The 24,942-nt window shown below is 48.2% G+C and overlaps 33 non-coding genes across 33 annotated transcripts; all 33 read left to right on the forward strand.

Moving 5' to 3' along the window:
- Positions 1-115: 115 nt before the first annotated feature.
- On the forward strand, positions 116-188 carry Trnak-uuu (transfer RNA lysine (anticodon UUU)). Its single transcript has one exon. It is a non-coding gene; the product is annotated as a tRNA-Lys (tRNA).
- Positions 189-326: 138 nt separating this feature from the next.
- Positions 327-408, forward strand: Trnas-cga (transfer RNA serine (anticodon CGA)). The gene has a single exon. It is a non-coding gene; the product is annotated as a tRNA-Ser (tRNA).
- A 688-nt stretch (positions 409-1,096) lies between these two features.
- On the forward strand, positions 1,097-1,178 carry Trnas-uga (transfer RNA serine (anticodon UGA)). Its single transcript has one exon. It is a non-coding gene; the product is annotated as a tRNA-Ser (tRNA).
- A 590-nt stretch (positions 1,179-1,768) lies between these two features.
- On the forward strand, positions 1,769-1,841 carry Trnaf-gaa (transfer RNA phenylalanine (anticodon GAA)). The gene has a single exon. It is a non-coding gene; the product is annotated as a tRNA-Phe (tRNA).
- Positions 1,842-2,379: 538 nt separating this feature from the next.
- Trnak-uuu (transfer RNA lysine (anticodon UUU)) lies at positions 2,380-2,452 on the forward strand. The gene has a single exon. It is a non-coding gene; the product is annotated as a tRNA-Lys (tRNA).
- Positions 2,453-2,590: 138 nt separating this feature from the next.
- On the forward strand, positions 2,591-2,672 carry Trnas-cga (transfer RNA serine (anticodon CGA)). The gene has a single exon. It is a non-coding gene; the product is annotated as a tRNA-Ser (tRNA).
- Positions 2,673-10,031: 7,359 nt separating this feature from the next.
- Trnaf-gaa (transfer RNA phenylalanine (anticodon GAA)) lies at positions 10,032-10,104 on the forward strand. Its single transcript has one exon. It is a non-coding gene; the product is annotated as a tRNA-Phe (tRNA).
- A 538-nt stretch (positions 10,105-10,642) lies between these two features.
- Trnak-uuu (transfer RNA lysine (anticodon UUU)) lies at positions 10,643-10,715 on the forward strand. Its single transcript has one exon. It is a non-coding gene; the product is annotated as a tRNA-Lys (tRNA).
- A 138-nt stretch (positions 10,716-10,853) lies between these two features.
- On the forward strand, positions 10,854-10,935 carry Trnas-cga (transfer RNA serine (anticodon CGA)). Its single transcript has one exon. It is a non-coding gene; the product is annotated as a tRNA-Ser (tRNA).
- Positions 10,936-11,623: 688 nt separating this feature from the next.
- Positions 11,624-11,705, forward strand: Trnas-uga (transfer RNA serine (anticodon UGA)). The gene has a single exon. It is a non-coding gene; the product is annotated as a tRNA-Ser (tRNA).
- Positions 11,706-12,305: 600 nt separating this feature from the next.
- Trnaf-gaa (transfer RNA phenylalanine (anticodon GAA)) lies at positions 12,306-12,378 on the forward strand. The gene has a single exon. It is a non-coding gene; the product is annotated as a tRNA-Phe (tRNA).
- A 538-nt stretch (positions 12,379-12,916) lies between these two features.
- On the forward strand, positions 12,917-12,989 carry Trnak-uuu (transfer RNA lysine (anticodon UUU)). The gene has a single exon. It is a non-coding gene; the product is annotated as a tRNA-Lys (tRNA).
- Positions 12,990-13,127: 138 nt separating this feature from the next.
- On the forward strand, positions 13,128-13,209 carry Trnas-cga (transfer RNA serine (anticodon CGA)). The gene has a single exon. It is a non-coding gene; the product is annotated as a tRNA-Ser (tRNA).
- A 688-nt stretch (positions 13,210-13,897) lies between these two features.
- Positions 13,898-13,979, forward strand: Trnas-uga (transfer RNA serine (anticodon UGA)). The gene has a single exon. It is a non-coding gene; the product is annotated as a tRNA-Ser (tRNA).
- A 590-nt stretch (positions 13,980-14,569) lies between these two features.
- Positions 14,570-14,642, forward strand: Trnaf-gaa (transfer RNA phenylalanine (anticodon GAA)). The gene has a single exon. It is a non-coding gene; the product is annotated as a tRNA-Phe (tRNA).
- Positions 14,643-15,180: 538 nt separating this feature from the next.
- Positions 15,181-15,253, forward strand: Trnak-uuu (transfer RNA lysine (anticodon UUU)). Its single transcript has one exon. It is a non-coding gene; the product is annotated as a tRNA-Lys (tRNA).
- A 138-nt stretch (positions 15,254-15,391) lies between these two features.
- Positions 15,392-15,473, forward strand: Trnas-cga (transfer RNA serine (anticodon CGA)). Its single transcript has one exon. It is a non-coding gene; the product is annotated as a tRNA-Ser (tRNA).
- A 688-nt stretch (positions 15,474-16,161) lies between these two features.
- Positions 16,162-16,243, forward strand: Trnas-uga (transfer RNA serine (anticodon UGA)). Its single transcript has one exon. It is a non-coding gene; the product is annotated as a tRNA-Ser (tRNA).
- A 590-nt stretch (positions 16,244-16,833) lies between these two features.
- Trnaf-gaa (transfer RNA phenylalanine (anticodon GAA)) lies at positions 16,834-16,906 on the forward strand. Its single transcript has one exon. It is a non-coding gene; the product is annotated as a tRNA-Phe (tRNA).
- Positions 16,907-17,444: 538 nt separating this feature from the next.
- Positions 17,445-17,517, forward strand: Trnak-uuu (transfer RNA lysine (anticodon UUU)). The gene has a single exon. It is a non-coding gene; the product is annotated as a tRNA-Lys (tRNA).
- A 138-nt stretch (positions 17,518-17,655) lies between these two features.
- Trnas-cga (transfer RNA serine (anticodon CGA)) lies at positions 17,656-17,737 on the forward strand. Its single transcript has one exon. It is a non-coding gene; the product is annotated as a tRNA-Ser (tRNA).
- A 699-nt stretch (positions 17,738-18,436) lies between these two features.
- On the forward strand, positions 18,437-18,518 carry Trnas-uga (transfer RNA serine (anticodon UGA)). The gene has a single exon. It is a non-coding gene; the product is annotated as a tRNA-Ser (tRNA).
- Positions 18,519-19,108: 590 nt separating this feature from the next.
- Trnaf-gaa (transfer RNA phenylalanine (anticodon GAA)) lies at positions 19,109-19,181 on the forward strand. Its single transcript has one exon. It is a non-coding gene; the product is annotated as a tRNA-Phe (tRNA).
- A 538-nt stretch (positions 19,182-19,719) lies between these two features.
- On the forward strand, positions 19,720-19,792 carry Trnak-uuu (transfer RNA lysine (anticodon UUU)). The gene has a single exon. It is a non-coding gene; the product is annotated as a tRNA-Lys (tRNA).
- Positions 19,793-19,930: 138 nt separating this feature from the next.
- Positions 19,931-20,012, forward strand: Trnas-cga (transfer RNA serine (anticodon CGA)). The gene has a single exon. It is a non-coding gene; the product is annotated as a tRNA-Ser (tRNA).
- Positions 20,013-20,700: 688 nt separating this feature from the next.
- On the forward strand, positions 20,701-20,782 carry Trnas-uga (transfer RNA serine (anticodon UGA)). Its single transcript has one exon. It is a non-coding gene; the product is annotated as a tRNA-Ser (tRNA).
- Positions 20,783-21,372: 590 nt separating this feature from the next.
- Trnaf-gaa (transfer RNA phenylalanine (anticodon GAA)) lies at positions 21,373-21,445 on the forward strand. The gene has a single exon. It is a non-coding gene; the product is annotated as a tRNA-Phe (tRNA).
- A 538-nt stretch (positions 21,446-21,983) lies between these two features.
- Trnak-uuu (transfer RNA lysine (anticodon UUU)) lies at positions 21,984-22,056 on the forward strand. Its single transcript has one exon. It is a non-coding gene; the product is annotated as a tRNA-Lys (tRNA).
- A 138-nt stretch (positions 22,057-22,194) lies between these two features.
- On the forward strand, positions 22,195-22,276 carry Trnas-cga (transfer RNA serine (anticodon CGA)). The gene has a single exon. It is a non-coding gene; the product is annotated as a tRNA-Ser (tRNA).
- Positions 22,277-22,975: 699 nt separating this feature from the next.
- Positions 22,976-23,057, forward strand: Trnas-uga (transfer RNA serine (anticodon UGA)). Its single transcript has one exon. It is a non-coding gene; the product is annotated as a tRNA-Ser (tRNA).
- A 590-nt stretch (positions 23,058-23,647) lies between these two features.
- Trnaf-gaa (transfer RNA phenylalanine (anticodon GAA)) lies at positions 23,648-23,720 on the forward strand. Its single transcript has one exon. It is a non-coding gene; the product is annotated as a tRNA-Phe (tRNA).
- Positions 23,721-24,258: 538 nt separating this feature from the next.
- Trnak-uuu (transfer RNA lysine (anticodon UUU)) lies at positions 24,259-24,331 on the forward strand. The gene has a single exon. It is a non-coding gene; the product is annotated as a tRNA-Lys (tRNA).
- A 138-nt stretch (positions 24,332-24,469) lies between these two features.
- Trnas-cga (transfer RNA serine (anticodon CGA)) lies at positions 24,470-24,551 on the forward strand. The gene has a single exon. It is a non-coding gene; the product is annotated as a tRNA-Ser (tRNA).
- The last annotated feature ends 391 nt before the right edge of the window (positions 24,552-24,942 follow it).

Below are 24,942 nucleotides of genomic sequence, written 5' to 3' on the forward strand. Positions count from 1 at the left end.
ACAGCATCCAGGCGACGTTTTATTAGTTACGGCTCCATGCAGCGATTGCACAACAGTAAAGGACATGAGTCAATGTATAGTTGTGCATCGTGGAAGGTTTGCTAACGTCGTGTGAGCCCGGATAGCTCAGCCGGTAGAGCATTATGCTTTTAACCTAAGGGTCCAGGGTTCAAATCCCTGTCCGGGCGGAAATTTTAATGCTTTGGTAGTGATTCGTCTAGTAGCGGCGGAAACACTACGGAAGAGAATGTAACTACGCCGTTTCCTGCCACCACAGTGCTTTAAACGGTAGCAGTTGCATGTGACGGGAGATGATCGCGCTCCGCGCAGTCGTGGCCGAGTGGTTAAGGCGTCTGACTCGAAATCAGATTCCCTCTGGGAGCGTAGGTTCGAGTCCTACCGGCTGCGTGCGATTTTGCGTAAAGAAGAGCAAATATTTTCACACGCATGAACGCGGGTGCAAACCAATGACGCCACTCTCAACAAGACGAAAATTTAAGAATACAGAGTTCCGCGACGGCCGCTGCTTCCTGTGGTTACCGGTTCACCACGCACTGACGCTGGGACTGCAGAAAGCCGTCGCAGGCCCACGAGTGCGCTCCCGTCATTTTCTCGCGCCGACGCCGAGTTTGTGAGTACACACATGTGCTTGGAAGTTTTGGACAGAGCGAACATTCATTTCTTTTTAAGAATCGTAATTCAGTCATTCGAGTGCGGCAAAAGCAATGGTGCAGCGTTTCTTTTCTTAAGATCTCGCAGCTACTTGCAAGTATGTCCACCGCTTAAGAGGACAGAAAACTAGCGTCAGCGGGAAGTCGGTGAAGTCGCCATTGGAGCCATAAGCCAGTAATTACGACATGTGAATCAGTCGCTCATCACGCAGCTGTACGATAGCTCAGTCGGTAGAGCGTTAGGTTTTCAACCAAAGGGTGTTGGGTCCAAGCCTCTGCCTGGGCGAAAATTAACACACTTTCGTAACGGCTAATGTGCTGGCCATGGAAACACTAGAGAAAAGAGTGAGGCCAAGGCGCTTTCTGCCATCGGATTGCTTCTCAAGGTGGCACTTTCACTTGTCGGAAGACGCTTTTTGCCACCGGCAGTCGTGGCCGAGTGGTTAAGGCGTCTGACTTGAAATCAGATTCCCTCTGGGAGCGCAGGTTCGAGTCCTGCCGACTGCGAAAATTTTCTCGCTCACAGAAGATGGACGTTCAGCTGCATCCTAGCGGTTGCGTCACTACTAAACACGTGGGTCGCCAGCAATGTGCAGTGTTCTTGGCTACAGGGTGCAGCGCTAAAGTCGCGCCCAGAAGCCACAGCTCATCTCCTCGTCTCGCAGCCGTCCACCAGGTGTCAGTGCAAGTGTCGCCTCTCTGGGCAGTGCAGATGTGTCCATTTTAGCTTGCAGACGATGACGTGTATCAATTTATGAGCTAGCGCAAGTCAAATGTTTTACCGTGTGTATCTGCTAGATACTGCCTCTCACACGGTGGAGAGGCTCACTCCTTCTTGTGTCTCGTTCTCTGCACACGAGTTGCACGTGGCATCGATATAGCACCGGTTTTCTAGCGTCAGCGAAGTCAATATTACATGAATCGAGTCGACGTGTTTGCTTGTTACGATGATGGAAGCAGAAGAAATGTGTGTGGTGCTTCACTGCATCTGCTGCTCGCCTTTCAGCGTCCCTGTGTCTTATAGACGAAGACGACTGTGAAATTGGCGACGAGGCAGAGGTTAACGAAGACGTACAAAACAGAGACGTTCCACGTCAGCCGAAATAGCTCAGTTGGGAGAGCGTTAGACTGAAGATCTAAAGGTCCCTGGTTCGATCCCGGGTTTCGGCATGCATTCGTTTTGAAGCTGACGCCAATGGAATTGCTCGAGTTTGTGATAATGTAACTACCGCCGAGAACAAAGGTGACTCCCTCCTGTAGCTGTTCTGGTTGTCTAGTGCATGCCATAAGAGGAACACAGTAGGCAACTGCCTGGGAAGCAAGAAAATAAAAAAAAATGTGCTACCGACTGCGTTCCCTTTTTTGTGTCAGGACGTGAAGAACGTCTCCAACGGAACTGTGAAATGAGCGAAAACGTGGGAAACATTGCATTCAAAATGCTTGTGAATTTTCGAGTTGCCCAGTGAGTGTCAACAAAACACGTAAATCCTCTGCTCCAACGCATGAGACGTAACGACTGCTGCAATTTGTTTTTGCGTCGTGTGTCAGTATTCTTCGATAGTCTGTTACGAGCTTAGCACGATAAGTTTGTAGACAGCATCCAGGCGACGTTTTATTAGTTACGGCTCCATGCAGCGATTGCACAACAGTAAAGGACATGAGTCAATGTATAGTTGTGCATCGTGGAAGGTTTGCTAACGTCGTGTGAGCCCGGATAGCTCAGCCGGTAGAGCATTAGGCTTTTAACCTAAGGGTCCAGGGTTCAAATCCCTGTCCGGGCGGAAATTTTAATGCTTTGGTAGTGATTCGTCTAGTAGCGGCGGAAACACTACGGAAGAGAATGTAACTACGCCGTTTCCTGCCACCACAGTGCTTTAAACGGTAGCAGTTGCATGTGACGGGAGATGATCGCGCTCCGCGCAGTCGTGGCCGAGTGGTTAAGGCGTCTGACTCGAAATCAGATTCCCTCTGGGAGCGTAGGTTCGAGTCCTACCGGCTGCGTGCGATTTTGCGTAAAGAAGAGCAAATATTTTCACACGCATGAACGCGGGTGCAAACCAATGACGCCACTCTCAACAAGACGAAAATCTAAGAATACAGAGTTCCGCGACGGCCGCTGCTTCCTGTGGTTACCGGTTCACCACGCACTGACGCTGGGACTGCAGAAAGCCGTCGCAGGCCCACGAGTGCGCTCCCGTCATTTTCTCGCGCCGACGCCGAGTTTGTGAGTACACACATGTGCTTGGAAGTTTTGGACAGAGCGAACATTCATTTCTTTTTAAGAATCGTAATTCAGTCATTCGAGTGCGGCAAAAGCAATGGTGCAGCGTTTCTTTTCTTAAGATCTCGCAGCTACTTGCAAGTATGTCCACCGCTTAAGAGGACAGAAAACTAGCGTCAGCGGTGCGTCAGTGGGAAGTCGGTGAAGTCGCCATTGGAGCCATAAGCCAGTAATTACGACATGTGAATCAGTCGCTCATCACGCAGCTGTACGATAGCTCAGTCGGTAGAGCGTTAGGTTTTCAACCAAAGGGTGTTGGGTCCAAGCCTCTGCCTGGGCGAAAATTAACACACTTTCGTAACGGCTAATGTGCTGGCCATGGAAACACTAGAGAAAAGAGTGAGGCCAAGGCGCTTTCTGCCATCGGATTGCTTCTCAAGGTGGCACTTTCACTTGTCGGAAGACGCTTTTTGCCACCGGCAGTCGTGGCCGAGTCGTCATTCCGGCTCTAGCTGTCTGCGCGTTAGGACGTGTCCGCTGCTGCTCCGTGTACGTCAGTGGTGACGCCAAGTCCTGAGCTTTAGTTTGTTGCCGTTTGTGAATTTCTGTGTTTGTACGTGTCTGGTGTTATTGTGCAAAGTTTCTGTGTGTTTTCGTCCGTGATAACGGTCGTGCTTTGGAGGAATTTCGGTTTATTACCGGGATCTCCTCGTAACTGAAGAAAAATGGCTGGAATTGTCCGGAAGAATACCCTGGTTTTCTCTTTCGAGAAGGAAACACGTGCAGTGCAACCTACAGCTTTGGAAATCCATGACTGGTTGACCGACGTAATTGGAGTAAGTTCTGATTCCGTACATACCACCCAATTAGATGCTGACAAATACTGTGTCTTTGTGAAATTTTTTAATCCTGTGGATGTTGAGAAGCTGTTGTTGAGGTGGGGTAGTGTTGCTGACTTTGTGCATAGAGATGGGTCTAAAAGTAGTGTTTCGATTCGGAGAGCGGATATCACGTATAAAACTGTAAGAGTGCTAAATATTCCTATTGAAGTAGATAATCAGCTGATTAAAGAGGCGCTTTCGAAATACGGGGAGATCCAGTCCATTGTCAACGAAAGGTGGTCCAAATTGTATAAATTACAGTGTTTCAATGGCATACGATCAGTAGAAATGGACGTTAAAGCCAATATACCATCTTTTCTTTCTATTGCTGGTCATAAAGCGCATATCGTATATTCAGGGCAGGTCCAGACATGTAATATTTGTAATGAAACGGGTCATTTCCGTCAAGACTGTCCTCGCCGTGTCTATGTCCTTAAAAACAGCCTTACGCAGCGTCAGCGTCTAACGCTTAATGATGTCCTGCCTAACATTCATCAACCTCCCCCGGCCAGTAATGATGGAGCTAGTACTTCTGATGTAACTGCCGTAAATGTCGCTGATTTTCCTCCCTTGCATGTAATTACCGATCGCAGTTCTTCTACCCACGAATGCGATCTGCAAACTAAAAAGAGACCTTTAGACACAACTGAAGACTGTTCAGACGATGATACATCGCAGTCCAACCGTAAACAAAAGCAATGCAGTGAGGGTGCGGGTGAGGACGTAAACAGTAAACATGCGGCAGTGACGCCAGCAGCAGAGGCCCTCCCGCCGCCAGCTGCTGCTGCCACAGCGTTAGAACACATGGACGCGAAAACACTGGCTCCGATCACGGCGACACAGGAGTCGAGTTCTGCGGAACAGAAAGCGATGGATCGGACTCAGCCCTGCGAATCTACAGACCCACCGCACTCCCTTCCCGTTGCACCGATAGAGGTCGCGGAAGGAACTGAAACTGGAACTAGACTTAACAAACAGGACTGTGTCGAGGCCACCTCCGCCCAATCGGCGCAAGATGCGGATCACTCGCGGTCACACACTGCCACTGCAGAGGTTCAAAGACGCAGGATAAAACCTCAACCGAACCTCAAAGCATCTCGTAACGCCGATAAACAAAAACTCGGAAAAGAGGATGTGAAAGCCAAAAACGTATCATATGAAATAATTTCTGAAGTATCCCCCGAGAAAAACTTAAAGAAACTTGATGGTGCAAAACCCCACTGTAAAGATAAGTCTGACCTGGTAAAGAATCCGTCATTGAACTGACACAGCCAAGTCTCACTCGAGAAATGATACTGCTAAATGCCACCATGTTCCTGCACATTTTCGGTGACAACGGAATTACTAATATGCCAAATTCGTAGTTGACTGTTTTTAGTATAGTTTTTTTTTTCTTTCTTCTTTTTCTTCCCTTACCTCCAGGAGTAATTGTTACTTTTCTCTGACAGTAGGGATTTTTTGTCCTCATTTTCATAAGGAAGCTACATGTGCCAGGCATACACAATAACAACTATAAACATTAACAGGATTAAGTCAGAACCGAAGATTGCTGCTCTCAAGGATTTCCTTTACGAATCAGGAACTGACATTGCTTTGCTGCAAGAAGTCGTGATGCCTGACCTTAAAGTTGCAGGCTATGTAGAAATACTAAACATCTCCCTCGAAACAAAGGTGGGGACAGCAATTTTAATCCGGGAAGGGATCCCTGTAACTGATGTCGAGAGACTGGACTCGGGCAGAGCAATAGGAATTAACGTTTTTGACGTTACTATTATTAACCTGTATGCCCCGTCAGGGACCTCCAATAGACCGGAAAGGGCACATTTTTTTAGAGAAGAAATAATATATCTATTACGGAAAAACCCGCCAGAACTTTTAATTGGCGGCGATTTTAACTGTGTACTCAATAAAAAAGATCAGACTCCCAATTTTAATTGCTGTAACGAGTTGAAGCGGCTAGTCACGGATCTAAAACTCAGAGATACTTGGGAAATTAAATATCCCACTGTTGTTGCTTATACGTACATAGCTGCACAGTCCTGTAGCAGGATTGATAGGATATATGTGTCACAAGGTATGGAAAGATCCTTAGTTAAAGTCGAGACGATTCCTGTATATTTCTCCGACCATTGCAGTATGCTGGCTTCTCTCAATTTAAGGGCACAACCAACTCGCCGTTTAAGAAGTCAGTGGAAGCTGAACGTATCTTTGCTACAGGACAATGAGTTAGCAGATGTTGTCCACGAAACGTGGCATATGTGCTTGCGCTCGGTAGATCGCTATGTGACTGTTACCGACTGGTGGTGCAACAGGGCAAAACCAAAACTGAGGAACGTTTTAATTCATTACAGTCTTCAACGATCCCGAGAACTCAAGAACACCATAGAGTTTTATTATGCAATGTTACGAAACTTGTATGACCAGGCGAGCATTTCCGGTATTCGTTTGGAAGACATTAAGAAAACTAAGGCCAAATTACTCCGTATTAAACAACAACAGCTGGAAGGACTAAAAGTAAAGTCAAAAGCCAAGACATTATCAGAGGACGAAACTGCTTCCTTGTATCACCTCTTGCGACACGCAAAATACAGGAGACGAACCTTTCTTGATGAGATCCAGACTTCGACCGGTCTGACCATTACTTCTCAGAAAGAGATTGTCAACGAGGTTTACAAGTATTACCACAATCTATATTCAGCCAGTCCGTTATGCGAAGAATCCTTCGAAGAATTTCTTGGCAGCATAGTTCCTCAGCTGTCAGAAGAGGAAAATGAAGGACTTCTTACTGATTTCACTGAAGAGGAACTGCACGAAACCGTCCGCAAGTCTCCTTTCCAAAAGTCACCGGGGCCGGATGGGTTGCCCGTTGAATTTTATCTACGATACTGGTCACTCATAGGAGCACAGTTCACTCAAATGGCAAACGAGATTATCCAAGGAAAACCACTACCTGCTGCTATGAAAGAATGCACAATAGTACTAGTTCCAAAGACAACTTCGAAGCGAAATCTAAACAACTTTCGCCCTATTTCGTTGCTTAACTCCGACTATAAAATCATAGCTAGAATGTTAAATAACAGACTTTCACTTTTAGCCAAAAAAATAGTAAGTCAACATCAGTCATGTGTACCTGGCAGGACTATTTTCAAAAGTATTGCGGAATACAGGGACTTAATTGCCATCACTTCAGTGACGAACATCAAATGTGCCATTTGTTTTATTGATTTTCACAAAGCCTTCGACCGTGTGGATCACAGGTTCCTTCTTACAACAATGAGAAGAATCGGCTTTGACGAACGAGCTCTCAGTGTGGTTAAGAACGTTGCGTTGGGAATCAGCGCAAGTATCTCTGTCAACTGCCAAAGAACTAAGCAGATTCAGATACGGCGTGGCGTTCCTCAGGGCAGCCCGCTTTCCATGCTTCTATTCGTCTTTTCCTTGGAGCCGCTACTCCGCAGTCTCCACGTCAATCTAACAGGTATTACGTTAGCAGGTCACAAAACAGTCACAAATGCATACGCTGATGATGTAGGCGTCGTATTACGGAACGTCGAAGACATTTCCAAATTAGAACTGCTCCTTAAAAAGTACTGCAGCGTGTCGGGAGCCACCACCAATGCCAATAAGAGCAGATTTCTAAACCTGCGGGGTTTTCAACACGTAACTGTCACTTGGGCAACACCGGTCACTCAGTGCAAATCACTTGGGACGACTCTGACTACGTGTCCACTAAAAATGGCAGCCCTAAATTGGAAAACTACATCCGGATATATTCAAGGAGCCATCAGAGAAAACCTTCCCCGAACTTTAAATCAGTATCAGAGAATACATTTAGTTAATAATTGCCTTTTATCAAAAGCTTATTATACTGCGCAACTCTTTCCACTTCCCACCATGATCGCTGGAAAGATAATGTCAATCGTCACTAACTACCTATGGCGAGGTGAAGTGTTTAGAGTGACTGGGAGAACAGCTACCCTAGATCCCAGCAATGGAGGTCTGGGATTAACTGATATTAAGAACAAGGCCTCTGCTCTTTTCCTCAAACGGACCACTAGTCTTCTTAATGAAAACGCTACAAGCATTACAACTAAGCTATTTGAAATTCTTAGACCTGCAAGTCTCCACGCGCCAGTTGATGTGCACAAAATCAATCCCCGTCTTCGTCATGTGCGTACATTTTTCGTCGATCTGAGTTATATCAATAGCGAAATAACCAATTCGCGGCAGTTAACGGCCCGAGCAATTATGTGTCTCAGAAAGAAAAATGAAGGGAAGAATAAAATAGAAGAAAAATATCCGTATTACGATTGGGCAACTATATGGAAGAATATCAACCTGCGCGGTCTCTCCTCCGACGCCAAAACATCATGGTACAAATCGGTCAACAATATAGTTAGCACCAACGAACGATTGCACTCCATCGGGATTAGCCAAACAAACCTTTGTCTCAAATGTAATCTCCTCGATACCACAGTCCACAGATTCACGTGTGCTGGGCATATGGACAACTGGAAATGGTTGAGAGACCAATTGGCTTTCCTGACAAGATCATCCACCGACAATTTTCAGCCTCTGATACTTCTCCGGCCACAGATACAATATTTCCCTGCCACCAAAAATAACTCAATTCATTGGTTAATGGGAACATACGTTAGCTATGTCGTTAATAACTTAGGGACCGACAATATCATTGATTTTCATATGTACCTGAAAAATGAATATGATAGAATAGTTAAATATCCAGGCCATAAGAAGACGTATGGCAACATGCTCAAAATTGTCTTCGAGCGACTGGGAATCGGATGACAGCGAAGAGCAAACAAAAGACTTTCTTTTATACAACAATAATCGGAGAAGCAAAGAACACTATATGATTCAGTTCATCTTCAAATTTAAGCACCGCATTTAAGTCGCAACAAATGAAGGGAGTCCCGAAATTTTTTCCCACTTTTATTAAGAGAAGAAATTCATTTATTTAACGATTGTCATCAATCAGCACTTAAATTCAAATTCTTTTTTTTTTTTTCAATTATGAAGCCTAGCCGAGATGGCAATTTATAATTAAAAATACAAAGCGCGCAACAAATGGAAATTCTGCAATTAGGTGACGGATGAGGGGCGGCATTGAGGCCAGGCCTCAGCATTTTTTGACCCCTGCCCTCATTGCCGACGCTTATCTGACACTGAAAGCTTTAAATTAAAAATAAAAAAAAGGCGCTGGATAAAAAATAAAAAAAAAAAATAAAAAAAATATAAAAAAAAGAAGGAAAATAAAAAAAAAGTGGTTAAGGCGAAAAAAAAAAATAAAAAAAAAATGGTGTAACGGTTAGCACTCTGGACTCTGAATCCAGCGATCCGAGTTCGAATCTCGGTGGAACCTTCGTTTAGTCTAAATTTTCTGTAATAAGCGTTTCTCGCCGAGCAAGTAGCAGCGATAGGCTCAGGGATTTAGTTTCTACGTTTGTGTAAAAAACGAGACGTCTGTGAAACTGTTGAATATTGGTGCGACTATGTGACCTATATAGCACATTAAACGAGTAATGCCTGTAAGAAAGAAATAAAGTTTAAGGCATAGACAAAAAAAAAAAAAAAAAAAAGTGGTTAAGGCGTCTGACTTGAAATCAGATTCCCTCTGGGAGCGCAGGTTCGAGTCCTGCCGACTGCGAAAATTTTCTCGCTCACAGAAGATGGACGTTCAGCTGCATCCTAGCGGTTGCGTCACTACTAAACACGTGGGTCGCCAGCAATGTGCAGTGTTCTTGGCTACAGGGTGCAGCGCTAAAGTCGCGCCCAGAAGCCACAGCTCATCTCCTCGTCTCGCAGCCGTCCACCAGGTGTCAGTGCAAGTGTCGCCTCTCTGGGCAGTGCAGATGTGTCCATTTTAGCTTGCAGACGATGACGTGTAGCAATTTATGAGCTAGCGCAAGTCAAATGTTTTACCGTGTGTATCTGCTAGATACTGCCTCTCACACGGTGGAGAGGCTCACTCCTTCTTGTGTCTCGTTCTCTGCACACGAGTTGCACGTGGCATCGATATAGCACCGGTTTTCTAGCGTCAGCGAAGTCAATATTACATGAATCGAGTCGACGTGTTTGCTTGTTACGATGATGGAAGCAGAAGAAATGTGTGTGGTGCTTCACTGCATCTGCTGCTCGCCTTTCAGCGTCCCTGTGTCTTATAGACGAAGACGACTGTGAAATTGGCGACGAGGCAGAGGTTAACGAAGACGTACAAAACAGAGACGTTCCACGTCAGCCGAAATAGCTCAGTTGGGAGAGCGTTAGACTGAAGATCTAAAGGTCCCTGGTTCGATCCCGGGTTTCGGCATGCATTCGTTTTGAAGCTGACGCCAATGGAATTGCTCGAGTTTGTGATAATGTAACTACCGCCGAGAACAAAGGTGACTCCCTCCTGTAGCTGTTCTGGTTGTCTAGTGCATGCCATAAGAGGAACACAGTAGGCAACTGCCTGGGAAGCAAGAAAATAAAAAAAAATGTGCTACCGACTGCGTTCCCTTTTTTGTGTCAGGACGTGAAGAACGTCTCCAACGGAACTGTGAAATGAGCGAAAACGTGGGAAACATTGCATTCAAAATGCTTGTGAATTTTCGAGTTGCCCAGTGAGTGTCAACAAAACACGTAAATCCTCTGCTCCAACGCATGAGACGTAACGACTGCTGCAATTTGTTTTTGCGTCGTGTGTCAGTATTCTTCGATAGTCTGTTACGAGCTTAGCACGATAAGTTTGTAGACAGCATCCAGGCGACGTTTTATTAGTTACGGCTCCATGCAGCGATTGCACAACAGTAAAGGACATGAGTCAATGTATAGTTGTGCATCGTGGAAGGTTTGCTAACGTCGTGTGAGCCCGGATAGCTCAGCCGGTAGAGCATTAGGCTTTTAACCTAAGGGTCCAGGGTTCAAATCCCTGTCCGGGCGGAAATTTTAATGCTTTGGTAGTGATTCGTCTAGTAGCGGCGGAAACACTACGGAAGAGAATGTAACTACGCCGTTTCCTGCCACCACAGTGCTTTAAACGGTAGCAGTTGCATGTGACGGGAGATGATCGCGCTCCGCGCAGTCGTGGCCGAGTGGTTAAGGCGTCTGACTCGAAATCAGATTCCCTCTGGGAGCGTAGGTTCGAGTCCTACCGGCTGCGTGCGATTTTGCGTAAAGAAGAGCAAATATTTTCACACGCATGAACGCGGGTGCAAACCAATGACGCCACTCTCAACAAGACGAAAATCTAAGAATACAGAGTTCCGCGACGGCCGCTGCTTCCTGTGGTTACCGGTTCACCACGCACTGACGCTGGGACTGCAGAAAGCCGTCGCAGGCCCACGAGTGCGCTCCCGTCATTTTCTCGCGCCGACGCCGAGTTTGTGAGTACACACATGTGCTTGGAAGTTTTGGACAGAGCGAACATTCATTTCTTTTTAAGAATCGTAATTCAGTCATTCGAGTGCGGCAAAAGCAATGGTGCAGCGTTTCTTTTCTTAAGATCTCGCAGCTACTTGCAAGTATGTCCACCGCTTAAGAGGACAGAAAACTAGCGTCAGCGGGAAGTCGGTGAAGTCGCCATTGGAGCCATAAGCCAGTAATTACGACATGTGAATCAGTCGCTCATCACGCAGCTGTACGATAGCTCAGTCGGTAGAGCGTTAGGTTTTCAACCAAAGGGTGTTGGGTCCAAGCCTCTGCCTGGGCGAAAATTAACACACTTTCGTAACGGCTAATGTGCTGGCCATGGAAACACTAGAGAAAAGAGTGAGGCCAAGGCGCTTTCTGCCATCGGATTGCTTCTCAAGGTGGCACTTTCACTTGTCGGAAGACGCTTTTTGCCACCGGCAGTCGTGGCCGAGTGGTTAAGGCGTCTGACTTGAAATCAGATTCCCTCTGGGAGCGCAGGTTCGAGTCCTGCCGACTGCGAAAATTTTCTCGCTCACAGAAGATGGACGTTCAGCTGCATCCTAGCGGTTGCGTCACTACTAAACACGTGGGTCGCCAGCAATGTGCAGTGTTCTTGGCTACAGGGTGCAGCGCTAAAGTCGCGCCCAGAAGCCACAGCTCGCCACAGCTCATCTCCTCGTCTCGCAGCCGTCCACCAGGTGTCAGTGCAAGTGTCGCCTCTCTGGGCAGTGCAGATGTGTCCATTTTAGCTTGCAGACGATGACGTGTAGCAATTTATGAGCTAGCGCAAGTCAAATGTTTTACCGTGTGTATCTGCTAGATACTGCCTCTCACACGGTGGAGAGGCTCACTCCTTCTTGTGTCTCGTTCTCTGCACACGAGTTGCACGTGGCATCGATATAGCACCGGTTTTCTAGCGTCAGCGAAGTCAATATTACATGAATCGAGTCGACGTGTTTGCTTGTTACGATGATGGAAGCAGAAGAAATGTGTGTGGTGCTTCACTGCATCTGCTGCTCGCCTTTCAGCGTCCCTGTGTCTTATAGACGAAGACGACTGTGAAATTGGCGACGAGGCAGAGGTTAACGAAGACGTACAAAACAGAGACGTTCCACGTCAGCCGAAATAGCTCAGTTGGGAGAGCGTTAGACTGAAGATCTAAAGGTCCCTGGTTCGATCCCGGGTTTCGGCATGCATTCGTTTTGAAGCTGACGCCAATGGAATTGCTCGAGTTTGTGATAATGTAACTACCGCCGAGAACAAAGGTGACTCCCTCCTGTAGCTGTTCTGGTTGTCTAGTGCATGCCATAAGAGGAACACAGTAGGCAACTGCCTGGGAAGCAAGAAAATAAAAAAAAATGTGCTACCGACTGCGTTCCCTTTTTTGTGTCAGGACGTGAAGAACGTCTCCAACGGAACTGTGAAATGAGCGAAAACGTGGGAAACATTGCATTCAAAATGCTTGTGAATTTTCGAGTTGCCCAGTGAGTGTCAACAAAACACGTAAATCCTCTGCTCCAACGCATGAGACGTAACGACTGCTGCAATTTGTTTTTGCGTCGTGTGTCAGTATTCTTCGATAGTCTGTTACGAGCTTAGCACGATAAGTTTGTAGACAGCATCCAGGCGACGTTTTATTAGTTACGGCTCCATGCAGCGATTGCACAACAGTAAAGGACATGAGTCAATGTATAGTTGTGCATCGTGGAAGGTTTGCTAACGTCGTGTGAGCCCGGATAGCTCAGCCGGTAGAGCATTAGGCTTTTAACCTAAGGGTCCAGGGTTCAAATCCCTGTCCGGGCGGAAATTTTAATGCTTTGGTAGTGATTCGTCTAGTAGCGGCGGAAACACTACGGAAGAGAATGTAACTACGCCGTTTCCTGCCACCACAGTGCTTTAAACGGTAGCAGTTGCATGTGACGGGAGATGATCGCGCTCCGCGCAGTCGTGGCCGAGTGGTTAAGGCGTCTGACTCGAAATCAGATTCCCTCTGGGAGCGTAGGTTCGAGTCCTACCGGCTGCGTGCGATTTTGCGTAAAGAAGAGCAAATATTTTCACACGCATGAACGCGGGTGCAAACCAATGACGCCACTCTCAACAAGACGAAAATCTAAGAATACAGAGTTCCGCGACGGCCGCTGCTTCCTGTGGTTACCGGTTCACCACGCACTGACGCTGGGACTGCAGAAAGCCGTCGCAGGCCCACGAGTGCGCTCCCGTCATTTTCTCGCGCCGACGCCGAGTTTGTGAGTACACACATGTGCTTGGAAGTTTTGGACAGAGCGAACATTCATTTCTTTTTAAGAATCGTAATTCAGTCATTCGAGTGCGGCAAAAGCAATGGTGCAGCGTTTCTTTTCTTAAGATCTCGCAGCTACTTGCAAGTATGTCCACCGCTTAAGAGGACAGAAAACTAGCGTCAGCGGGAAGTCGGTGAAGTCGCCATTGGGGCCATAAGCCAGTAATTACGACATGTGAATCAGTCGCTCATCACGCAGCTGTACGATAGCTCAGTCGGTAGAGCGTTAGGTTTTCAACCAAAGGGTGTTGGGTCCAAGCCTCTGCCTGGGCGAAAATTAACACACTTTCGTAACGGCTAATGTGCTGGCCATGGAAACACTAGAGAAAAGAGTGAGGCCAAGGCGCTTTCTGCCATCGGATTGCTTCTCAAGGTGGCACTTTCACTTGTCGGAAGACGCTTTTTGCCACCGGCAGTCGTGGCCGAGTGGTTAAGGCGTCTGACTTGAAATCAGATTCCCTCTGGGAGCGCAGGTTCGAGTCCTGCCGACTGCGAAAATTTTCTCGCTCACAGAAGATGGACGTTCAGCTGCATCCTAGCGGTTGCGTCACTACTAAACACGTGGGTCGCCAGCAATGTGCAGTGTTCTTGGCTACAGGGTGCAGCGCTAAAGTCGCGCCCAGAAGCCACAGCTCATCTCCTCGTCTCGCAGCCGTCCACCAGGTGTCAGTGCAAGTGTCGCCTCTCTGGGCAGTGCAGATGTGTCCATTTTAGCTTGCAGACGATGACGTGTAGCAATTTATGAGCTAGCGCAAGTCAAATGTTTTACCGTGTGTATCTGCTAGATACTGCCTCTCACACGGTGGAGAGGCTCACTCCTTCTTGTGTCTCGTTCTCTGCACACGAGTTGCACGTGGCATCGATATAGCACCGGTTTTCTAGCGTCAGCGAAGTCAATATTACATGAATCGAGTCGACGTGTTTGCTTGTTACGATGATGGAAGCAGAAGAAATGTGTGTGGTGCTTCACTGCATCTGCTGCTCGCCTTTCAGCGTCCCTGTGTCTTATAGACGAAGACGACTGTGAAATTGGCGACGAGGCAGAGGTTAACGAAGACGTACAAAACAGAGACGTTCCACGTCAGCCGAAATAGCTCAGTTGGGAGAGCGTTAGACTGAAGATCTAAAGGTCCCTGGTTCGATCCCGGGTTTCGGCATGCATTCGTTTTGAAGCTGACGCCAATGGAATTGCTCGAGTTTGTGATAATGTAACTACCGCCGAGAACAAAGGTGACTCCCTCCTGTAGCTGTTCTGGTTGTCTAGTGCATGCCATAAGAGGAACACAGTAGGCAACTGCCTGGGAAGCAAGAAAATAAAAAAAAATGTGCTACCGACTGCGTTCCCTTTTTTGTGTCAGGACGTGAAGAACGTCTCCAACGGAACTGTGAAATGAGCGAAAACGTGGGAAACATTGCATTCAAAATGCTTGTGAATTTTCGAGTTGCCCAGTGAGTGTCAACAAAACACGTAAATCCTCTGCTCCAACGCATGAGACGTAACGACTGCTGCAATTTGTTTTTGCGTCGTGTGTCAGTATTCTTCGATAGTCTGTTACGAGCTTAGCACGATAAGTTTGTAGACAGCATCCAGGCGACGTTTTATTAGTTACGGCTCCATGCAGCGATTGCACAACAGTAAAGGACATGAGTCAATGTATAGTTGTGCATCGTGGAAGGTTTGCTAACGTCGTGTGAGCCCGGATAGCTCAGCCGGTAGAGCATTAGGCTTTTAACCTAAGGGTCCAGGGTTCAAATCCCTGTCCGGGCGGAAATTTTAATGCTTTGGTAGTGATTCGTCTAGTAGCGGCGGAAACACTACGGAAGAGAATGTAACTACGCCGTTTCCTGCCACCACAGTGCTTTAAACGGTAGCAGTTGCATGTGACGGGAGATGATCGCGCTCCGCGCAGTCGTGGCCGAGTGGTTAAGGCGTCTGACTCGAAATCAGATTCCCTCTGGGAGCGTAGGTTCGAGTCCTACCGGCTGCGTGCGATTTTGCGTAAAGAAGAGCAAATATTTTCACACGCATGAACGCGGGTGCAAACCAATGACGCCACTCTCAACAAGACGAAAATCTAAGAATACAGAGTTCCGCGACGGCCGCTGCTTCCTGTGGTTACCGGTTCACCACGCACTGACGCTGGGACTGCAGAAAGCCGTCGCAGGCCCACGAGTGCGCTCCCGTCATTTTCTCGCGCCGACGCCGAGTTTGTGAGTACACACATGTGCTTGGAAGTTTTGGACAGAGCGAACATTCATTTCTTTTTAAGAATCGTAATTCAGTCATTCGAGTGCGGCAAAAGCAATGGTGCAGCGTTTCTTTTCTTAAGATCTCGCAGCTACTTGCAAGTATGTCCACCGCTTAAGAGGACAGAAAACTAGCGTCAGCGGGAAGTCGGTGAAGTCGCCATTGGAGCCATAAGCCAGTAATTACGACATGTGAATCAGTCGCTCATCACGCAGCTGTACGATAGCTCAGTCGGTAGAGCGTTAGGTTTTCAACCAAAGGGTGTTGGGTCCAAGCCTCTGCCTGGGCGAAAATTAACACACTTTCGTAACGGCTAATGTGCTGGCCATGGAAACACTAGAGAAAAGAGTGAGGCCAAGGCGCTTTCTGCCATCGGATTGCTTCTCAAGGTGGCACTTTCACTTGTCGGAAGACGCTTTTTGCCACCGGCAGTCGTGGCCGAGTGGTTAAGGCGTCTGACTTGAAATCAGATTCCCTCTGGGAGCGCAGGTTCGAGTCCTGCCGACTGCGAAAATTTTCTCGCTCACAGAAGATGGACGTTCAGCTGCATCCTAGCGGTTGCGTCACTACTAAACACGTGGGTCGCCAGCAATGTGCAGTGTTCTTGGCTACAGGGTGCAGCGCTAAAGTCGCGCCCAGAAGCCACAGCTCATCTCCTCGTCTCGCAGCCGTCCACCAGGTGTCAGTGCAAGTGTCGCCTCTCTGGGCAGTGCAGATGTGTCCATTTTAGCTTGCAGACGATGACGTGTAGCAATTTATGAGCTAGCGCAAGTCAAATGTTTTACCGTGTGTATCTGCTAGATACTGCCTCTCACACGGTGGAGAGGCTCACTCCTTCTTGTGTCTCGTTCTCTGCACACGAGTTGCACGTGGCATCGATATAGCACCGGTTTTCTAGCGTCAGCGAAGTCAATATTACATGAATCGAGTCGACGTGTTTGCTTGTTACGATGATGGAAGCAGAAGAAATGTGTGTGGTGCTTCACTGCATCTGCTGCTCGCCTTTCAGCGTCCCTGTGTCTTATAGACGAAGACGACTGTGAAATTGGCGACGAGGCAGAGGTTAACGAAGACGTACAAAACAGAGACGTTCCACGTCAGCCGAAATAGCTCAGTTGGGAGAGCGTTAGACTGAAGATCTAAAGGTCCCTGGTTCGATCCCGGGTTTCGGCATGCATTCGTTTTGAAGCTGACGCCAATGGAATTGCTCGAGTTTGTGATAATGTAACTACCGCCGAGAACAAAGGTGACTCCCTCCTGTAGCTGTTCTGGTTGTCTAGTGCATGCCATAAGAGGAACACAGTAGGCAACTGCCTGGGAAGCAAGAAAATAAAAAAAAATGTGCTACCGACTGCGTTCCCTTTTTTGTGTCAGGACGTGAAGAACGTCTCCAACGGAACTGTGAAATGAGCGAAAACGTGGGAAACATTGCATTCAAAATGCTTGTGAATTTTCGAGTTGCCCAGTGAGTGTCAACAAAACACGTAAATCCTCTGCTCCAACGCATGAGACGTAACGACTGCTGCAATTTGTTTTTGCGTCGTGTGTCAGTATTCTTCGATAGTCTGTTACGAGCTTAGCACGATAAGTTTGTAGACAGCATCCAGGCGACGTTTTATTAGTTACGGCTCCATGCAGCGATTGCACAACAGTAAAGGACATGAGTCAATGTATAGTTGTGCATCGTGGAAGGTTTGCTAACGTCGTGTGAGCCCGGATAGCTCAGCCGGTAGAGCATTAGGCTTTTAACCTAAGGGTCCAGGGTTCAAATCCCTGTCCGGGCGGAAATTTTAATGCTTTGGTAGTGATTCGTCTAGTAGCGGCGGAAACACTACGGAAGAGAATGTAACTACGCCGTTTCCTGCCACCACAGTGCTTTAAACGGTAGCAGTTGCATGTGACGGGAGATGATCGCGCTCCGCGCAGTCGTGGCCGAGTGGTTAAGGCGTCTGACTCGAAATCAGATTCCCTCTGGGAGCGTAGGTTCGAGTCCTACCGGCTGCGTGCGATTTTGCGTAAAGAAGAGCAAATATTTTCACACGCATGAACGCGGGTGCAAACCAATGACGCCACTCTCAACAAGACGAAAATCTAAGAATACAGAGTTCCGCGACGGCCGCTGCTTCCTGTGGTTACCGGTTCACCACGCACTGACGCTGGGACTGCAGAAAGCCGTCGCAGGCCCACGAGTGCGCTCCCGTCATTTTCTCGCGCCGACGCCGAGTTTGTGAGTACACACATGTGCTTGGAAGTTTTGGACAGAGCGAACATTCATTTCTTTTTAAGAATCGTAATTCAGTCATTCGAGTGCGGCAAAAGCAATGGTGCAGCGTTTCTTTTCTTAAGATCTCGCAGCTACTTGCAAGTATGTCCACCGCTTAAGAGGACAGAAAACTAGCGTCAGCGGTGCGTCAGTGGGAAGTCGGTGAAGTCGCCATTGGAGCCATAAGCCAGTAATTACGACATGTGAATCAGTCGCTCATCACGCAGCTGTACGATAGCTCAGTCGGTAGAGCGTTAGGTTTTCAACCAAAGGGTGTTGGGTCCAAGCCTCTGCCTGGGCGAAAATTAACACACTTTCGTAACGGCTAATGTGCTGGCCATGGAAACACTAGAGAAAAGAGTGAGGCCAAGGCGCTTTCTGCCATCGGATTGCTTCTCAAGGTGGCACTTTCACTTGTCGGAAGACGCTTTTTGCCACCGGCAGTCGTGGCCGAGTGGTTAAGGCGTCTGACTTGAAATCAGATTCCCTCTGGGAGCGCAGGTTCGAGTCCTGCCGACTGCGAAAATTTTCTCGCTCACAGAAGATGGACGTTCAGCTGCATCCTAGCGGTTGCGTCACTACTAAACACGTGGGTCGCCAGCAATGTGCAGTGTTCTTGGCTACAGGGTGCAGCGCTAAAGTCGCGCCCAGAAGCCACAGCTCATCTCCTCGTCTCGCAGCCGTCCACCAGGTGTCAGTGCAAGTGTCGCCTCTCTGGGCAGTGCAGATGTGTCCATTTTAGCTTGCAGACGATGACGTGTAGCAATTTATGAGCTAGCGCAAGTCAAATGTTTTACCGTGTGTATCTGCTAGATACTGCCTCTCACACGGTGGAGAGGCTCACTCCTTCTTGTGTCTCGTTCTCTGCACACGAGTTGCACGTGGCATCGATATAGCACCGGTTTTCTAGCGTCAGCGAAGTCAATATTACATGAATCGAGTCGACGTGTTTGCTTGTTACGATGATGGAAGCAGAAGAAATGTGTGTGGTGCTTCACTGCATCTGCTGCTCGCCTTTCAGCGTCCCTGTGTCTTATAGACGAAGACGACTGTGAAATTGGCGACGAGGCAGAGGTTAACGAAGACGTACAAAACAGAGACGTTCCACGTCAGCCGAAATAGCTCAGTTGGGAGAGCGTTAGACTGAAGATCTAAAGGTCCCTGGTTCGATCCCGGGTTTCGGCATGCATTCGTTTTGAAGCTGACGCCAATGGAATTGCTCGAGTTTGTGATAATGTAACTACCGCCGAGAACAAAGGTGACTCCCTCCTGTAGCTGTTCTGGTTGTCTAGTGCATGCCATAAGAGGAACACAGTAGGCAACTGCCTGGGAAGCAAGAAAATAAAAAAAAATGTGCTACCGACTGCGTTCCCTTTTTTGTGTCAGGACGTGAAGAACGTCTCCAACGGAACTGTGAAATGAGCGAAAACGTGGGAAACATTGCATTCAAAATGCTTGTGAATTTTCGAGTTGCCCAGTGAGTGTCAACAAAACACGTAAATCCTCTGCTCCAACGCATGAGACGTAACGACTGCTGCAATTTGTTTTTGCGTCGTGTGTCAGTATTCTTCGATAGTCTGTTACGAGCTTAGCACGATAAGTTTGTAGACAGCATCCAGGCGACGTTTTATTAGTTACGGCTCCATGCAGCGATTGCACAACAGTAAAGGACATGAGTCAATGTATAGTTGTGCATCGTGGAAGGTTTGCTAACGTCGTGTGAGCCCGGATAGCTCAGCCGGTAGAGCATTAGGCTTTTAACCTAAGGGTCCAGGGTTCAAATCCCTGTCCGGGCGGAAATTTTAATGCTTTGGTAGTGATTCGTCTAGTAGCGGCGGAAACACTACGGAAGAGAATGTAACTACGCCGTTTCCTGCCACCACAGTGCTTTAAACGGTAGCAGTTGCATGTGACGGGAGATGATCGCGCTCCGCGCAGTCGTGGCCGAGTGGTTAAGGCGTCTGACTCGAAATCAGATTCCCTCTGGGAGCGTAGGTTCGAGTCCTACCGGCTGCGTGCGATTTTGCGTAAAGAAGAGCAAATATTTTCACACGCATGAACGCGGGTGCAAACCAATGACGCCACTCTCAACAAGACGAAAATCTAAGAATACAGAGTTCCGCGACGGCCGCTGCTTCCTGTGGTTACCGGTTCACCACGCACTGACGCTGGGACTGCAGAAAGCCGTCGCAGGCCCACGAGTGCGCTCCCGTCATTTTCTCGCGCCGACGCCGAGTTTGTGAGTACACACATGTGCTTGGAAGTTTTGGACAGAGCGAACATTCATTTCTTTTTAAGAATCGTAATTCAGTCATTCGAGTGCGGCAAAAGCAATGGTGCAGCGTTTCTTTTCTTAAGATCTCGCAGCTACTTGCAAGTATGTCCACCGCTTAAGAGGACAGAAAACTAGCGTCAGCGGGAAGTCGGTGAAGTCGCCATTGGGGCCATAAGCCAGTAATTACGACATGTGAATCAGTCGCTCATCACGCAGCTGTACGATAGCTCAGTCGGTAGAGCGTTAGGTTTTCAACCAAAGGGTGTTGGGTCCAAGCCTCTGCCTGGGCGAAAATTAACACACTTTCGTAACGGCTAATGTGCTGGCCATGGAAACACTAGAGAAAAGAGTGAGGCCAAGGCGCTTTCTGCCATCGGATTGCTTCTCAAGGTGGCACTTTCACTTGTCGGAAGACGCTTTTTGCCACCGGCAGTCGTGGCCGAGTGGTTAAGGCGTCTGACTTGAAATCAGATTCCCTCTGGGAGCGCAGGTTCGAGTCCTGCCGACTGCGAAAATTTTCTCGCTCACAGAAGATGGACGTTCAGCTGCATCCTAGCGGTTGCGTCACTACTAAACACGTGGGTCGCCAGCAATGTGCAGTGTTCTTGGCTACAGGGTGCAGCGCTAAAGTCGCGCCCAGAAGCCACAGCTCATCTCCTCGTCTCGCAGCCGTCCACCAGGTGTCAGTGCAAGTGTCGCCTCTCTGGGCAGTGCAGATGTGTCCATTTTAGCTTGCAGACGATGACGTGTAGCAATTTATGAGCTAGCGCAAGTCAAATGTTTTACCGTGTGTATCTGCTAGATACTGCCTCTCACACGGTGGAGAGGCTCACTCCTTCTTGTGTCTCGTTCTCTGCACACGAGTTGCACGTGGCATCGATATAGCACCGGTTTTCTAGCGTCAGCGAAGTCAATATTACATGAATCGAGTCGACGTGTTTGCTTGTTACGATGATGGAAGCAGAAGAAATGTGTGTGGTGCTTCACTGCATCTGCTGCTCGCCTTTCAGCGTCCCTGTGTCTTATAGACGAAGACGACTGTGAAATTGGCGACGAGGCAGAGGTTAACGAAGACGTACAAAACAGAGACGTTCCACGTCAGCCGAAATAGCTCAGTTGGGAGAGCGTTAGACTGAAGATCTAAAGGTCCCTGGTTCGATCCCGGGTTTCGGCATGCATTCGTTTTGAAGCTGACGCCAATGGAATTGCTCGAGTTTGTGATAATGTAACTACCGCCGAGAACAAAGGTGACTCCCTCCTGTAGCTGTTCTGGTTGTCTAGTGCATGCCATAAGAGGAACACAGTAGGCAACTGCCTGGGAAGCAAGAAAATAAAAAAAAATGTGCTACCGACTGCGTTCCCTTTTTTGTGTCAGGACGTGAAGAACGTCTCCAACGGAACTGTGAAATGAGCGAAAACGTGGGAAACATTGCATTCAAAATGCTTGTGAATTTTCGAGTTGCCCAGTGAGTGTCAACAAAACACGTAAATCCTCTGCTCCAACGCATGAGACGTAACGACTGCTGCAATTTGTTTTTGCGTCGTGTGTCAGTATTCTTCGATAGTCTGTTACGAGCTTAGCACGATAAGTTTGTAGACAGCATCCAGGCGACGTTTTATTAGTTACGGCTCCATGCAGCGATTGCACAACAGTAAAGGACATGAGTCAATGTATAGTTGTGCATCGTGGAAGGTTTGCTAACGTCGTGTGAGCCCGGATAGCTCAGCCGGTAGAGCATTAGGCTTTTAACCTAAGGGTCCAGGGTTCAAATCCCTGTCCGGGCGGAAATTTTAATGCTTTGGTAGTGATTCGTCTAGTAGCGGCGGAAACACTACGGAAGAGAATGTAACTACGCCGTTTCCTGCCACCACAGTGCTTTAAACGGTAGCAGTTGCATGTGACGGGAGATGATCGCGCTCCGCGCAGTCGTGGCCGAGTGGTTAAGGCGTCTGACTCGAAATCAGATTCCCTCTGGGAGCGTAGGTTCGAGTCCTACCGGCTGCGTGCGATTTTGCGTAAAGAAGAGCAAATATTTTCACACGCATGAACGCGGGTGCAAACCAATGACGCCACTCTCAACAAGACGAAAATCTAAGAATACAGAGTTCCGCGACGGCCGCTGCTTCCTGTGGTTACCGGTTCACCACGCACTGACGCTGGGACTGCAGAAAGCCGTCGCAGGCCCACGAGTGCGCTCCCGTCATTTTCTCGCGCCGACGCCGAGTTTGTGAGTACACACATGTGCTTGGAAGTTTTGGACAGAGCGAACATTCATTTCTTTTTAAGAATCGTAATTCAGTCATTCGAGTGCGGCAAAAGCAATGGTGCAGCGTTTCTTTTCTTAAGATCTCGCAGCTACTTGCAAGTATGTCCACCGCTTAAGAGGACAGAAAACTAGCGTCAGCGGTGCGTCAGTGGGAAGTCGGTGAAGTCGCCATTGGAGCCATAAGCCAGTAATTACGACATGTGAATCAGTCGCTCATCACGCAGCTGTACGATAGCTCAGTCGGTAGAGCGTTAGGTTTTCAACCAAAGGGTGTTGGGTCCAAGCCTCTGCCTGGGCGAAAATTAACACACTTTCGTAACGGCTAATGTGCTGGCCATGGAAACACTAGAGAAAAGAGTGAGGCCAAGGCGCTTTCTGCCATCGGATTGCTTCTCAAGGTGGCACTTTCACTTGTCGGAAGACGCTTTTTGCCACCGGCAGTCGTGGCCGAGTGGTTAAGGCGTCTGACTTGAAATCAGATTCCCTCTGGGAGCGCAGGTTCGAGTCCTGCCGACTGCGAAAATTTTCTCGCTCACAGAAGATGGACGTTCAGCTGCATCCTAGCGGTTGCGTCACTACTAAACACGTGGGTCGCCAGCAATGTGCAGTGTTCTTGGCTACAGGGTGCAGCGCTAAAGTCGCGCCCAGAAGCCACAGCTCATCTCCTCGTCTCGCAGCCGTCCACCAGGTGTCAGTGCAAGTGTCGCCTCTCTGGGCAGTGCAGATGTGTCCATTTTAGCTTGCAGACGATGACGTGTAGCAATTTATGAGCTAGCGCAAGTCAAATGTTTTACCGTGTGTATCTGCTAGATACTGCCTCTCACACGGTGGAGAGGCTCACTCCTTCTTGTGTCTCGTTCTCTGCACACGAGTTGCACGTGGCATCGATATAGCACCGGTTTTCTAGCGTCAGCGAAGTCAATATTACATGAATCGAGTCGACGTGTTTGCTTGTTACGATGATGGAAGCAGAAGAAATGTGTGTGGTGCTTCACTGCATCTGCTGCTCGCCTTTCAGCGTCCCTGTGTCTTATAGACGAAGACGACTGTGAAATTGGCGACGAGGCAGAGGTTAACGAAGACGTACAAAACAGAGACGTTCCACGTCAGCCGAAATAGCTCAGTTGGGAGAGCGTTAGACTGAAGATCTAAAGGTCCCTGGTTCGATCCCGGGTTTCGGCATGCATTCGTTTTGAAGCTGACGCCAATGGAATTGCTCGAGTTTGTGATAATGTAACTACCGCCGAGAACAAAGGTGACTCCCTCCTGTAGCTGTTCTGGTTGTCTAGTGCATGCCATAAGAGGAACACAGTAGGCAACTGCCTGGGAAGCAAGAAAATAAAAAAAAATGTGCTACCGACTGCGTTCCCTTTTTTGTGTCAGGACGTGAAGAACGTCTCCAACGGAACTGTGAAATGAGCGAAAACGTGGGAAACATTGCATTCAAAATGCTTGTGAATTTTCGAGTTGCCCAGTGAGTGTCAACAAAACACGTAAATCCTCTGCTCCAACGCATGAGACGTAACGACTGCTGCAATTTGTTTTTGCGTCGTGTGTCAGTATTCTTCGATAGTCTGTTACGAGCTTAGCACGATAAGTTTGTAGACAGCATCCAGGCGACGTTTTATTAGTTACGGCTCCATGCAGCGATTGCACAACAGTAAAGGACATGAGTCAATGTATAGTTGTGCATCGTGGAAGGTTTGCTAACGTCGTGTGAGCCCGGATAGCTCAGCCGGTAGAGCATTAGGCTTTTAACCTAAGGGTCCAGGGTTCAAATCCCTGTCCGGGCGGAAATTTTAATGCTTTGGTAGTGATTCGTCTAGTAGCGGCGGAAACACTACGGAAGAGAATGTAACTACGCCGTTTCCTGCCACCACAGTGCTTTAAACGGTAGCAGTTGCATGTGACGGGAGATGATCGCGCTCCGCGCAGTCGTGGCCGAGTGGTTAAGGCGTCTGACTCGAAATCAGATTCCCTCTGGGAGCGTAGGTTCGAGTCCTACCGGCTGCGTGCGATTTTGCGTAAAGAAGAGCAAATATTTTCACACGCATGAACGCGGGTGCAAACCAATGACGCCACTCTCAACAAGACGAAAATCTAAGAATACAGAGTTCCGCGACGGCCGCTGCTTCCTGTGGTTACCGGTTCACCACGCACTGACGCTGGGACTGCAGAAAGCCGTCGCAGGCCCACGAGTGCGCTCCCGTCATTTTCTCGCGCCGACGCCGAGTTTGTGAGTACACACATGTGCTTGGAAGTTTTGGACAGAGCGAACATTCATTTCTTTTTAAGAATCGTAATTCAGTCATTCGAGTGCGGCAAAAGCAATGGTGCAGCGTTTCTTTTCTTAAGATCTCGCAGCTACTTGCAAGTATGTCCACCGCTTAAGAGGACAGAAAAC

This window comes from Schistocerca nitens, chromosome 4, assembly GCF_023898315.1.
Source record: "Schistocerca nitens isolate TAMUIC-IGC-003100 chromosome 4, iqSchNite1.1, whole genome shotgun sequence".
NCBI lineage: Eukaryota > Metazoa > Arthropoda > Insecta > Orthoptera > Acrididae > Schistocerca > Schistocerca nitens.